This window comes from Echiichthys vipera (assembly GCF_963691815.1).
Source record: "Echiichthys vipera genome assembly, chromosome: 10".
In the NCBI taxonomy this organism is placed as follows: Eukaryota; Metazoa; Chordata; class Actinopteri; order Perciformes; family Trachinidae; genus Echiichthys; species Echiichthys vipera.
In genome coordinates this window covers 11536358-11550369 of record NC_139835.1, presented here as the reverse complement: position 1 = coordinate 11550369, position 14012 = coordinate 11536358, and positions in this window count along the sequence as shown.

Sequence of the window (14012 nt, the reverse complement as noted above, 5' to 3'; positions counted from 1 at the left end):
CCGACCAAACAAATTGAAGCCAAAGGGGAACATATTATGTAAATTGGCTGATCAGATCATATTTGAAACAAAGGGGTAATTCAAAGACAACTACCTTAACTACAAATACAATTAAAACAGGACAAATCGGTATAAGATAGTTGAGGTATTGACCAAAAAAGCACCATCAAACTAATATATAGTCTCCAGAAATAAACTAAATCTCTAAACTACATCTTTTGCTCCAGCCTAAAAAAGATGTCCATCAGCAGAAGCAAGCAGCAGCAGCAGCAACCAGCAGCAGCGACTGGTGAGTCAAAGAAAAACAAATACGAACAATTTACGGAAAACTAGAGTGTGACTGTATATAAGTGAACTAAATGTGCTTGTTACAAATAGAAATTAATGTACTGAAACAAAAGCTATCTGTCATCATCTATCTGTTTGCTGATTTACCTGCACAAGGTCAACAAACTCAATGAGGACACAATGAACTACTAAGGTGTGTGCAGGCGGGTTACAGACAATTACATCAGCTGCATGGCAGCAGGTGCAGCCATCAAAATCGTATCACAGGATCCCTACCAGCAGATGGAGTTTGCTCACTTTAGGACTTCGGGAACAGCTGGTAAAGACACCTTGACGTGAGATTGTTTTGTCAGTTACTGCTTCTTCGGTCAAGAATTATACTTAATAATTAAAGGAATAGTGTTCTGGATTTATTGGCATCTAGCGGTGAGGTTGAAGAGGTTACTAACAGAAACTTCTCCAGTGTGCCAAGCGTGTGACCGATGTGAAAGGCACTCTCTTGAAAAGCTCCCCATTGTGGGCTACTGTAGAAAAATGGCCGTGCAACATGGTGGACTGACGGTAGGGGAGTAAATATAAACAGCTCCTTTTAAGCTAACTAAAGCACAACCATTCTTATTTGCAGGAAACTACTAAAGACAACATTCTTATCAATATTATATTCCATGTCTGCCAATAGATAATAATAATTAATTAGTAATTAATTAATAATAATTAGTTAGAGATTTAGAACACATACAGTGTGTTTCAGTGAGACAGTATGTTTACCTTCACACTAATATTTAATTATTATTCCAAACCTGATACAATTTCTTATTCAACACAGATCATGTAAATAGCATTTTACGTTTAGGTATTCTAAATTGGGCCTTATTCCGAATTAATTTCTGATTAAGATGTGGGATATGATATGATATGATCATATATGATATGATGATATGACCATTTGGATTTTAAAAGTATTCTTTGGACATACAGCGCATTCAGAATATTTGCTCAATTAGGGTTCTTGCAACAGTTAAAGGACAATTTACAGCATCTTGCCTGTTAATGGCTTATGGTCAGCTCTGAGTGATGCTATTGTCGTTGCGCAAAACCAACTGGCCAACAGTTTGCGAGGCCAGTGTAGATATCCATGTCCAAAAGAAAAGCCTGCATTTCTGGTCAGAAGGAGAAACACACTTACTTTTAAATATTATGAAAGACTTGGATATATGCAAATATCACAACGCCGACCTTTTGAAGGTAGCATGTAAGCAGGAATAATAGTGGAATATTCATTTCCATTGGCCATGTAAACAGCTTGGTAGAAACACTTTCTTTTTTCAGACAAGGACAAAACCCAGAATATTTTGTACGTGTAAACATAGACATATTTCATTTACCATACCACTCTACATGGTCCTTTTCATAACTATATCAGAAATGTGGTCTTGTATCAAAAGTAAGACGAGTGGTTCATCACTTAGTGGGGTTTTCAACATCAATGTTCACACCGGTGAACTGTAGAAAAGACATGAAAGAAAATCGTTGTGCTCTCTCCTGAACTGCTCGAGTGTATCAGAAGTAAAAGGTAAGTAACTATGCAGCTTGGTGAAGACTGCCCACACATCAACCCGCCCAAGGCTGGGCCACAGCATACTATCATCCAGCTAACGTTGCTCTACAAGCACTCTCTGAACCTTTAGAGGGTTTGTTATCCCCATTAATTTATTACACATCGTGTAGTGCTTTTAGCAATGAGAATAGACTGCGAGTAATGGATCTAATACTAATAGGTGACGACTATTGCTAATTAAGTCCCTGAGCAAAGTCTCTGTTATGAACCATCCCCTTGACCTAATGGCACACAGAAAGTAAAAGCTACATCACTGTAAACTATTCACATATCAAATTTAAATGTCTCCTAAATGCATATGATACTGCAACACATATTCATTACCCCCGCTGATGAACCAAGCTGTTAGTGCTACTCAAATACAAGCAGCCATGTCCTGTCACACCTTTATACATTCATTAAGCAAAACATTGTTTACGGTGACAAAGAAATGTATCTCAGATGAGATGGCATGATGCCCAACTCTCATGCGGAACGATCTGTCGTGTTTTATTATTGAGTTGTCACAAAGTATGAGCTAGTCCAAGTCTTCAAGGGCATTTCAAATCGAGTCTCTATTTCTCACTGCCAGGATTGCACTGCTTTGTGCTTCTCAGGAAAAAAACAAATGAATAATTTCATGAGGCTTTTTTTCTTTTCTTTTTTTTCTTTTTTACGTGAATCCTGTGAGGAGTCCACCCCTTGGGACCACAATGGAAATAAGCCTTAGGGCTTTTTTGTGTTATCCTGACTTTCCCTTTTTAATGTAAGCACTCTCTGCACTGGCTGTGCGGTTTCTTTAAAAAAAAGTGGAAATCAGTCAATCGTTTACCATCGCAATCACAGTGGCTACACTTTGATTGAACCGCTTAAAATTTTTCGGACCATTTATAAAGTGCTCTACTTATGTTCTAAAAGATTCATGTGCACCGCCGCTAAAGTGTTGTGTTAGCTGTGGAAGTGGTGTGCTTTTCACCTTTAACCTCTTGTTAGCAAAAGTCATCCACCTAGACACAATAGCATCAACTCACATTTAACGCCCTCTTGGTAAGTGTGAGCGTTGCCGTTCACAAAGAAGGCATGCACCTGTCAATAAGAGTAATGCTCAGCTTGCTCAAGCGGGCATGGCTTCAGTGCAGATGTGTCAGGGGGAACCAAAAGCTAGTGGAGGTTGAACCACTGAATGGCATAGGCTAGGGCAGCCTAATACCCACTCATGCATTGTGTGTCAGTCACTTGTGGCACAGGCTCTGACACACACGACTGGATGGGGGCTGTCCGGCTATACACACTGACATGCAGCAACACAAACGCATACCCCATAGGTTATTTTCTAGCACCGTGCCCTTGGGGCTCCTACTGACACAAGCGCATGCGGCCGTGCTTCTTGCATCGGATGGGTATGCCCTCCTCCAAAATTAGCAGCAGCTATTTACTCTGTTTGACCCTGCCATAGTTGCAGGCTCATTATTAGGCTGATTGCTCAACCGCTGTGGGTTCTTCCTCAGCCTTTACGTTCAGCATTCTTCTCAGCTGGGTTACCGCAGGATCTCCCTCAGAAGTCAAAAGCAATTCTATAAGGTGAGGAATGAGCAAGTGTCGACCGGAAAATATGGTCTGACATGCGTTTTGTTTCTTTTGGCGGTTATTAGTTGGATATTCACTGAACGGAGGTTGATTCCGTCTTGTTGCGGTGGGCGTGTGAAGTCCTCCGCCAGGGCCATAAAATTGTGAGGATTCACGGGTGTCCCTCGGGGTCTCTGCACTTGTTAATCAAGCAGAGGGGTGACAGGCCATTTGCTGCATGAATCACTGCACTCTCATCATGCTGAAAATGACTTGCATTTTCTGGAAAGGTGAATGTAAACTGCACCTTTGTTGCCTTCTGTCAGGATAATGTGATGGTAGAGCTGTTTGGTTTGTGTGTGTGTTTCAGCCGGCTGTAGTGCCATAAAACTGATCTAAGAGTCTTCAATCACACATCAGTTGACCATAGCTAAAACAATGGTGCTTTGTACAGTGCATTTCTTCTACCAAGTATGGCATTTTTTTGTTGTTGTAGTATTACACATTTGTCTCACAGATGTCATCAACAGCCAGTGTCAAAGCAAACAGAGATATGTTATTGTACAATAGTTGTTTGTTCCTTTCTTGCACATCTCAAAGGAGATGAACATTTAATTCTCACAAATAGAGAGTAGCCGTGATGCCATTTCCTGTGCGTATACTAAGCAGTTTGAGGAGCAATTTCAACAAAGCAATTTCAAGTTAATTGCCTTTGTGAGAAAACTGGAAAAAAGGCTTCCGCAATCTCTATTTATTCATGAGTGAAGGAGAAACCTGGTCCTGTAAGTGAGGAACAGCAGGCCGCCAAGACTATTTTGAAAATACTGTATCTTTTTCTTTTTTCTTTCTATTATTACTCATTTAAATCTATTTTTGAAATTATACCAACACACTTTATCAACCTCAAGGGAAAACAAACAGGCAGACACATTCAAAGACGCACTCTTCTCTGTGGTGGCAGTGAACTGACTTACTACTGCCATCTAGGGATACAGACAGATTCTGGTTTAGTGATGCTCCATGTGTACATCACATTTAAATTGGGGGCACTGCATGCTCCATATTACATTGAACCAATACATTTACAATCCAAAATGGACAAATAAGAAGTTCACTCAGTGTGATCCTATGTTAAAGAATAAAACCTTCTCCGCGTAAACAGAAAGCCAGCTTTCACTATTAGGCAAAAAAGCCCAATTGCTGTCTGTCCATTTGTGCATGACAGTAAAAGTATTTCTCCTTTATAATATTTTGTGCCGGTTCCCAGTGGACGGCAGGGTTGGAGGAGCCACAACACAGACAGAGGAGCTCGCCGCCTTTCTCCTCTCACAGCTGGAACCCACTCCTACTGAATAATGAACTCAATCTCAGCTCTGCCTCAGGGGGGAACCTTGGAGCCGCCCTCAGCTTAGTGCAAGGCTTTGTTGCCCATACGTGCGTGTGCACACACACACGTGCACATGCACACACACAATCCCGCTTGCTGTCACTCTTTCCTGCTGCCACAAGTAACTCTGAGAGAAATGCTCCACTGATTGGCAGTAGAAGAGAGGAAAAAAAAGAGGAACGGAGTCAGGAGACATCGAATGAACGTGATGCTTTCAGCATGAAGGAGGGTGATACGGAGGCAGCAGGAAAGAGGGGGGGGAGATTGGAGTGTGTGTGAGCTGGAGGGGTTCAATAGCAGTTTCCCAGCAGTTCGACCCTTGCACCTCTGAGGGTCCGTGGAAAGTGTTTCTACTGAGGAAGGGGAAGAAGGATTGGAAAAGATGAGGCAGCCTTGGTGGTGGGCATTTGAGGGGTGAGATGAAAGAGACAGCCGCTGGATACCAAGCTAATGAATGGCCACGCTTCCCATCCCTGATTGAGATTTAAGAGGTGTGGAAAGATAGAGCTGAAGGGGGTAAGCAGGAGTGGTGAGTCAGCTGACCTTTCAGAAAGCTGTTCACCTCAGCGGCCTCCACGTGGAGCCCATTAACTACAGAAATATGACAGCTTTCGATTAAATCCACTGTAATTACCTAATGAAATTTCTGGGCTGCTAGAATCCCAAAACCAGGATCCACAACATAAAAAAACCCACAATGTCAGAGCAGAGCACGATAGACACAGTTTGTGTCTGTGGCTTTGATGGTTCAGTTTAGTGTCCTGTGCTTGTTAGTTTTCATTCTTGGTGGTCAGCCATCCTGTGTCTCTAACTCACAGTGACAGATCCACTTCATGGTGCTTCTTTTCACAAGCAATGGCAGCTCTCCAACACATGCACGCCCCCTCGCGCACACACACAATCACACACACACGCATCTTCTCAGCAACATCTAAATAGGTAATTATATGACTTGTAAGAGCTGGAAGGTGGCAGCCAGTATGTCCCACATGATCAGCCTGAAACTAAAGGCTCCCCTCCGCAAATGAATATTAATTGCCTTTTCCAAGCCGACAGGCTGTAAGGAAAAGAGAGAGTTGCCTATCAACAAGCAATGGCTACCGACTTTCCGGCAATGTTAGTCAATAGCGTCATTGTTGTCGTCTCCTTGTTGGTGGGAGCGGCATGCCAATAATGTAGGCTAGGCGCTTATGTCTGCTTCAACATTGGTTTTCTGTCTATCTTAACTGTAAAGGCATGGAGAGAGAGAACAGCAGGGGAGAAAGAGCTGGACGAGGAGAGGATATAATCCATTATACTGCAGTTTTTATCATGCCTACAGTAGGTGAAGGGTCAGGCATCGGTTTCCTTTGATCAGTGAGGGAAATCAAATACAATAGTGATCTGGAAATGTCCTCCCACAGAGCTCCCAGGTACTGACATCAAAAATCGCGTCTCTATGTAGAATATTAGCGATGTGCTGCAGGAACAGGATTATTTTTTTTCTCTTTGCCTAGGCTCATTGATATGCACCGTTGTTCTTCCACTGATAATTGCCTGCTGAGCTCCAGATCAATTTTGTAATTTGCTATCAAAACTCCATGATATCACGTGTGTGCAGTCTTATCAGAGTTGAGTAAAAAAAAGAGAAAAAAAAAGATAGGCAATAGACTGGGACAGGGGAGAAGGTGAAAAGCAATGACTTTGAAGTCAGCGTGCAAGTAAAGCTTTTTTCACCTTATTACCTACTTGTGCAGTTTTTTTTTTTTACTCTTATACAAACATTAGAATCACAATGGCTCTAGAGACTATAATAATGCATGGGCGGAGAGGCCTTCTAACAAACACTTCTGAAGCCTAATGGCGGACTCCAAAATATAATATCAAGTTGCCTGTTGCTGCTGGATATAATCGCTTCATGCTTTTCTCACATGAACTCCAACGTCTGATGAATCAGGTGCAGGTGTGACAGATGGAAAAAGGTACATTACCAGCAAGTCTGATGACAGGTGAAGAGTCTCATCATATTTTTATCTTTTCATTCATTTCTGACCATTTCCATGTAAAGAGGATATTATATGGCTGTAATGTTTACTGCCAGTTGCAGAACAGTATTTGTTTTCATATGGTTTGTGCATAAAATCATCTGAACACCAGCAGTAGTTAGTATGGTGAAGGGACAACCCGCTTACTCACGTCAGTCATAATATGTGATGTGTAATATGTGTCTGTGCATATTTTACCCAAATACTCCCTTTTCAGGTCCAGAGAGTCCACTGGTGCGTTAAAGTTGCAAATGCTAGTGCAGGGTGACAGAATAGAAATGTATATTAGTAGAACTGTATCTGTGATATTTTACTGGTTATGGAATGTATAGTATGCGGTTAACTTGAAGTCAAAATTAAGGATTTTTGCAGTCTTTGTTCCTTACGCCCTTAAGGCATGACAGCACAGGATGAGACTGAGCATTTGGAGGCAGAGAGGCAGAGAGATAGGTAACCAAGGGAAGAGAAGGCTAAAAGTGTACTCCTGCACTGAACTAAGGGGGTGCCTGCTCTGGAGGGAGAGATCACTGATTCACCCTTCTTTGAATTTTTTAGGGCTGCACAGTTGCTTAAACATTCAGTTTATCCAGCGGTTTTGAAGAAGTCCCTGAATCTCGTGGTCTTTCCAGTTAGACATTTTTGTTGCCATCTTCATGTAAATCACCCTTCTTCTCATCCTTGAATCTGTTTTCTTCCAGTTTCGCGTGAGCAGAGAGGCAGAAATGCCATCAACACGCACACTCTCAAACTTTGGGCTCAATTGGACATCACACAGACTTTGTGCTAGGGAGCTGGTAGGGTAAAGTCCACTTGATGTCCCATCCAACTGATATGGAAATGTGCATTCTCACAGCTCCTCCAGGTAATGTCTAATTTCAGGTGTGCAGTGCATGTGAGAAATGGGCTTTTCTCTCTTTCTCTGCATGCGTATGTGTCATGTGTTGCAAGTAAAAGGTAAACCCAGTGGGACAGCCAGGAGAGAAACAGAGTGTATCTGTAGCTTTACATTATTCTGACAAGCTAACAGGCATGGATGAAATAAAGCACGCGCTCGCTAAATGGAGACTTCTCAAAATCTCTGGTGATTAGGGGAAAGCTTCTTCACTGTGAGAACATGGCCTGGTGTAACCCATGAATGTACCTGCTCTCACAGTATTTCTATTCTGGATAACAACTGCTGGAACATTTTAACGTAATGGATTTGTCCTAGTCCCACAATAATGGCTGCCTATTTCACAAGGGTGAATTACGCTGAGTATTTATCCATCCCTCTCAAACATAAGTGGTCATGAATGGAGTTATGTTTAAAATAAATTATTTAAAAAAATAGTCAACTGGTGTGATGAATCAGGTCTTTAATATAGTTTTACATGCCAGCATTGAGAGACATGTTGTTCATGAACTCTGAATGTCCCTCCAGAACGCCTCATCATATACACAGACACCTGACACCAAACACTAAACAGCTACTAGTATGTTTATGACCCAAAATGATGTTGGTTGAACCCATCAGATGTTAACAAACCCTTTACAACCAGTTTGTGAACCCCCTGATTTTTTCGACCCTCTCCCAAAGTTTAGGGTACGTCCACATGATCGAAAACCTCCAGCCTTTTAGGCCAGCCAGCAGTAACATAGATTTTCACTGAATCCTGACAAGACACAGCTCCACAAGGCCCATATGTGGCTCTGACACTCTGCCACAGAAATACACCAGCAACGGAGAAGAAGAGATGAAGCATGTACATAAAGCTCTTAAAGGGGTCATTTTGTATTTTTTTTTAATCCACTGTGGGACTTGGTTTCAGAAAAAGAGCAGTTTAAGGCTCCCATAATGCCGCCTCGATGTGGATGATTAGCCTAAACGATTAAAATGAAACGTATGCAGTTACAGCAATACATGTCTTTGTATAGACGGTCACAAAGTTCCTGCTGATAATCGTCTGACAATCACAACTAAAAACACAGAGTTATATCAAAATCAGTCATCAGGGGCCAGTTTCACAAAGCAGGTTTAGTGAAAACTCTGAGTCTGTTAACCCTGAAATGAGGGAAACTCTGAGTTTTCCGTTTCACAAAGGGAGGTAACTCAAACCAGAGAAAGAGGGGTAACTAGCCTGTTTCACAAAGAGAGGTAACTTAAACTCTCGGCCAGTTACCATGGTAACATGCTCTCTGAACCTAACCTGGTCGGGACCAGGTTTTTCTCAGCAAACCTCGAGTTTCTCTCTGTCTCTGCCCTCTTTCAGCCACACACGGTATTTGATTTCCTCATTCATTCAGTCAGCAGGCGAGTTTTGGCGTAGTATAGTTCTGTCGTCTGTTTTTTCAGAAATTCATTGCAAAAATCAGTCATTATAAGTTATATTAGGTGGCGACTATTTCCACTACCATGGCATGTCCTTTTGATAACGATCCCGTGGATGAAGGTGCAGCATTACTGCGCAGATAATTAAATATTCGTCGGGAGATGATTATAGACGTAGACGTAGTTGTTGTGCCGTATTCAGCACCCAAGCCGTGAAATGCACCCGCTCGCATTATAGGTGATATTCTTGATCAGAAGGCTGTTGTTTCCACCTATAGGAGTAGTTTATATATATATATATATATATATATATATATATATATATATATATATATATATATATGTCACAGTCCATCATTTACATACACAACCTCATCCGTCCTTACATTTCCAACATTGACAACCAAAGTCATGCTCTCACATCCCAGCAGATATTGTGTGTTGCGCTGCGTTTTTTGCAAATGGGAGTTTTTTATACAACATATAAAACAGCCACTTACGGTTATATTTACTTTACCATGTAAAACATGCTCAAAATGAGGCGTCACCATGAGACTGTGCTGAGGTTTTACCTGTTTAAACATTTTTTTTATGTTTCATTTTAAGCTGCCAAGTGCGCTTCTGCCCCGCGGGGTTGCACCTAAATGAAATAAATTAATAGACTACCACTCAAGCAGTTTCCCCTGTGATATTATTGTGATTGCAAAGGACTACATTTAAACGAACACACTGACCCGAGCAGCAATGTTCTCCCGTGCTGTCTCCCTCTCTTTTGCTGCTGCAGCGGTGTTACACTTTTGGCGAAAAACATGCTCAAACTCACCGCATGAGCGCATTAATATTTCAAATTCCAGTTGGGTGAAAAACATAGCCCTCCCCTTCCCCGTTGCCATGGTGACTCGTCGAATCAGGGCTCCATTGATGCTGTCTTTTTATACTTGTGGTGCACGCGCTTAACTCCAGGTCAAACTACTCAGAGTTGATCAAACTAACTCAAATCAGCTGTTCTGGAACTGAAAACTCAGAGTTTCGTATCTCAGAGTAGATCAACTCAGAGTTCAGGGTTAGACTCAGAGTTTGTTGAACCTGCTTTGTGAAACGGACCCCTGGTCAAGTCATCATTTAACAGAAAACTTCCATTTCCCACATATGGTAGATTAAGATGCTAAACACACACTCAAAAGTTCATTGGTATGGTTTGGTACCAAATTCAGGTATAACTACAAATAACATCAAAGATAGCCATTTTGTACAGTGCAGCAGCCACTTTTAAAATGATGAGTTTCATGCTGATCATTACCCACAGTTGCATCGTCTATACAGAACATGGATAGGACTTGAATCTCAAAATGACTCCATACACTTCTTCTTTCAGCCAGTGTATTAAATTTATATCTACTGCTGTACTATAAATGTGAGCATCACATCAGTTTTACCAAGATACAATGACAGACTCAGTCAGACAGACCTCAGTCCTAAAATCACCACATTGGTTGATTTTGCCAGCAGTTTATTACGCCCCAAATTATGGCGGGAGGAGAATGTCAGATGACATAGTATAGCTAGGAAAATGACAACAGCGCAGTGTATGCACATCTTCACACAGCGCATTCAGGTCTTAACTTTACAGTCAGTGAACCAAACTAGACTTTTCTTACACTGATTTGCTCTCTAAATACAGAGAATGTAGACTAGACATGTTGATATTAATGGCACTATGCTATTGAAGTGCTCCTGTCAGCCATGGAAGTGAGAGAGTGAGCCAGCATCCACAATACCAGGACTCTAAATGGAACTCAGTCTTCATTCATTGTATTAATTACACCTTTTTTTCCTACTATGACATATCAAAATGTATTCTGTGCTAAAGACCCTGCATACCCACACAGGTGTTATCACTTTTTCTGGCTAATTAGACCTCTACACAGGTTGAAGCTTAGTTTAGCTATCCCAGGGGTTACCAAACCAAAAATTATGATAAAGTTATTCATCTTGCCTTAACAGATGTAAAATAAACTAATAGGAACGTGAGAGAGGTGTCAATAAAGCATAGACTGTAGTATCCCGTTCTCATTCCAACAACGTCAAATACCGATGCTTTGTCTCACGCAGACAGCATTTGATACAGCACAAGCTAGTCTTGAGCACTGGTGTGAGATGCACCAGGCTTTCAACTGTAAACCCCTCCGTGGCAATATTTGACGCTCAGAGCAAGTGACCCAGAAGTAAGAGAAAAATGTTTGCGTAAGGAAGAGGTTGCAGTGGTGAACGGGTCAAACAACCACAGGACTTTTAGCCAGGAGACCACAGTTCCTGTCCCGTGCTTCACATTAGTTACATTACAAACATGCTTATTTTAATCCCTCTCATGGGCCCTCATTTATCAATCTTGTACGTTCGTTTGATAAATGAGGGCCATGATCTTTTCGTAACCCTAAGCATCTTTTCCTAACCCTAAACATACAGTGACCGTAGTGGAGCACCACAGTTTGATGTGCAAGGCTACCCAGCACATTGACAAGTTTTGCAAAGGGATCGTGACAACATGACCATATACGATGAACAGTCTAATCAAGCAAAATAAACAAAAACACCTTGGGCCTCATTTATGAATCTTGCGTTAAAACGGGCGCATATCTGAGCGCAGAATTGGTCGTAGGACACACATGTGATTTATGAAACATTCGTATCTGACCAATCTCAGCGTATGAATGAGCGGGCCCTAATAAATGCGGCGGCTGAATTCGATCGTCATTAACATGTAAGGCCCTTAAATATTCCTGGTTCGGAGGCCTCGCCCACACAGGTCAAACATTGAGAGAAGAAACACTGGGAAGAAAAGAAACTTTTCCGAGATCGGCATCCTGACATTCGAGATGGAGCAAAATAAAGATGTGCTTTTTGGCATTCTTAAGAGTGGAATAAAAGGGGCCCATAAAACCGCTGTATGGAAAAGAATAACGGAGGCAGTCAACCGGAAGCAGCGCTCCACTGTGACCCCTGCGCACCTGCTCTGTAGCGGGGTTTGCCAGCGGGATTATTAGGTCTTCCATTAGAGGATAACCTTTGTCACCTGGAAAAACCATACCAAAATGTTAATCATCTGATACCTTGTTTGACTTAATGCAATTTATCGAGGCTAGTGAAGAATTAAAAATCAATGAGTAAAGTATCATAATCATGTGTTAGCGTGTGTATTAGTAATGATTAATGAGAGTGTAATAATAAGACGCAATAAGTATAATCCTTTAAGAGTGTGATAGTATGTGCCTCTGTCTGGATCAAAGCTTTCTGCAAAACATCAGCACATGAACTTTTGGCAGTCAGTCAAGGTCACAAAGACAATGAAATAGCCAGCTTGCACAAATGCACCTGGCAACTAGTCGAGATTAGACCAAAACAATACCATATAAGGAGGCAAGGTACGAGGGAGGATGAGTGCTGTGCTTCTTTCACAGATAAGGAAAAAGATTCCTGTGGAAACAGAGGTTACCCCGGCGCGCGGGGAGGAAGATGGAGGCTGGAGCAGCGGCTACTTCTGAAATACACATATGCACGCACAAGCAGACACATAACCACGCCTTTGTAACAAGTTTATATGCTGGAGCAGATAGAATAGAGATCAGGAACTTCTTGCCTCTGATCACGGGTACTGTGTTGCACACAGTTACTCTAGATAGAGAATAGAGCATTTCTCCAGACGTCTGTTACATCCGATGTCCATTTGCTAATAAATGCCTGCTGGCGCACTAAAATGCCAACGACTCTGCTGACTCCAGAAAGCCTCCTGTAGAATTTGAATTACGCAATATATACTCTGTGAGGTCCTTCTGATTTGACTTAAGTTTTGTGTGTAAAATTCCTACAGTAGCCAATAACCGAGGAGATGACTTTGGCTCTGCAGTGTGGCTTGCTGCAGCCGCGCGCCAACACATTCATTCATATATTCATCTTCAACCGCTTGTCCCTGTTGCGGGGGGCTGGAGCCGAGCTGTTTTGAAATTGTAATGGTAAATTTGAATATTCCTTCTTCCTTGAGAAGCCTTTCAGACAGCAGAACAGAAGGTTTTCCCCCCAAGATATCAGATCCCTTTTTTCTTTTCCACCAATTTGTGTATTTTAATGTCTAGACCTTGTAATGGCATTTCACGTTTCAGAGACAGTCAACCGCTCACTGTCTCATGATGTATTCAACCCTTGTGTATTCTGAAACTGTGTTGATCAGACCTGTTAATTATACGGCAGGATGTCTGGGCTGGTCAAACCCCACAGTAAGACAAAGGATGTAATACACATTCAAGGGGTGGGCTTTCGTCAGGTATAAATGTTCAAGGTTTCTTTTGCTCACTTGTCTTTCCTCATTCGAACCGCTCGCATGTCGATTGACCTTTTCTTCGCAAAGAAAATAAACTTTGTCGGCCGGCAAGAATTCGTTATTTCATTCTTCACCAAGAGCAGAAAATTTCCACGACAAAATATAAAAGAATTGTGTGTGTCCCCTGGCCACCTGGCCACCACGTTTGAAAGCGACAGCTTGGCATCACAAATCACCTGTACATTTATCGAGTGGTAGTTTTTGCGATTGATGAATGTGTAATCATTCATGGATGGTGCCTTCAGACGCATATGAGTACAATCAATTGCTCCAACCACAATTTTAATTTTTTTGTATTTGTTTTTAAGAATCCGTTTTGATCTGTTCTTAATATGTGACTGCTTATGCTTAATGACAGCTGAGGTTTGTTAATTATTATCAGCCAGATTTTGCTGTGCTGCACCGCAAATACACAGGCTCAATTGTGCGTACACGATCTCAGACCTGACGTGAGATATGATCGTAGC